Genomic DNA, 1,612 nt, shown 5'->3' on the forward strand with positions numbered 1-1,612 from the left:
ATAACGTTAGAATCAAATAAAACACGTAAGACTAAGAGCAGAGACACGCCCACTCACATGTAAACAAACTTTTTAGCCACATTAAAAATGGCCGCCAACAAACTCAAATGTGTCCGTGTCACATAACCTCGTACGGACTCTAGTTTAAAAGGGGGTAACTCTATGGGGCAACTCCAGACAAAGTGAGCAACTGAAGAATTTAACTCACTTGTCTAAGCGCAGCGACGACACCACATCACACACACATACCCCCCCCCACACACACACACACACACACACACACACACACACACACACACACACACACACACAAACACATACACACTCAAACGCACACACAGACACACACATTCGGTCAAAAAAGGATTGGACCCACAATTAAAACATGACAACAATGACCAATGCCATGTATTCATAGATTCTAAACTTTCTTCGCTACATGACCTGCAATCCAGGGTACATAACAAACAGTGGACTTTATACATGTTTTTATTATGTTAGCCGCTGATTGACTTTATATGGTGCATTTGTTAGCACTCTTTAAAAAAAATCTAGTGGTATTTTTACTCCCCTATCAACACAATGGAGACCATTTAGGAGGCGGGCTTCGACCCTCCTTGTCAGGGCCAACCCGGACCATGAGGTATACAACACCCTAATAAAAAAGACAGAGATACTAAATGAAAGTTCCCCCATACACGGGAATCAAACTCGAGTCTCCTGCATGCAATAGCAAAGTGCGTAAAGCTGTCACACCACAGACGCCGGTATTCAATAGGCAAGCGGGTCTCCCCGGTTTAAACAACAACAACAAAAAAGAAAGAAAGAACAGAAAAAGCTGACAAAAAGAGTGCCTGTCATCAACAGCTGTGTTAACATACCATAGAAATTACATAACAGATCCTTAGCGTGTCATGCAGCTTTTCAAAGGCATTGATATTGTCCATGATTTTTGTTGTTTTTTTGGGGTTTCCTGAACGTTGAGAGTGTCGTTAGCTGGACACGCCCCATGTCTTTGTAAGCATCGAGTGTTTGTTTCTTTTCCATGGACGTGCTTAAGCACCATGACGTGATAGTGGCGGTAACAAACTTGAAGTGGGTGTCAAAGTTAATCAAAGTCTCACTTTCGTCAAAAGCTCTCGCCTGCTATATTGTTTGTCGCGAATATTACCATACCCGAGAGGTTCTCCATTTTGGATACAACATATTACTCTGCAGCCCAGCAGGCGTAAACGACGTCAACGATATTTGGGATCCCGCTTTTTTGTCGACAAAAATAGATCTTTTCCCCGCCGACACTTAATCATATCAAGATACATCATTGTGCTTTTGCAGTTTTAGTTTTTTATCCCTCCATCTTTCAGAACGTGTATTTCTATGCTGCCATCATAGCACTTTTGCCACTTAAAAATACATAATTAATCATTTCGACACAGCTTTTAACATCTTCGGTTGACATCAATCTAATGCTTCTTTGCGTTTCGATCTTCTCTGCTTTTCCTTCGGTAAACCCTGAGATGGGAATCGTTTGTCAAGATATGTCTTTACGAATGTATGAACGTGCGTGTGTTTGTCTGTGTGAGTGTGTCACAGAGTAAAAGGAAGAGAGAGA

The sequence above is a fragment of the Aplysia californica genome, unplaced genomic scaffold (assembly GCF_000002075.1).
Source record: "Aplysia californica isolate F4 #8 unplaced genomic scaffold, AplCal3.0 scaffold00592, whole genome shotgun sequence".
NCBI classification, from domain to species: Eukaryota; Metazoa; Mollusca; class Gastropoda; order Aplysiida; family Aplysiidae; genus Aplysia; species Aplysia californica.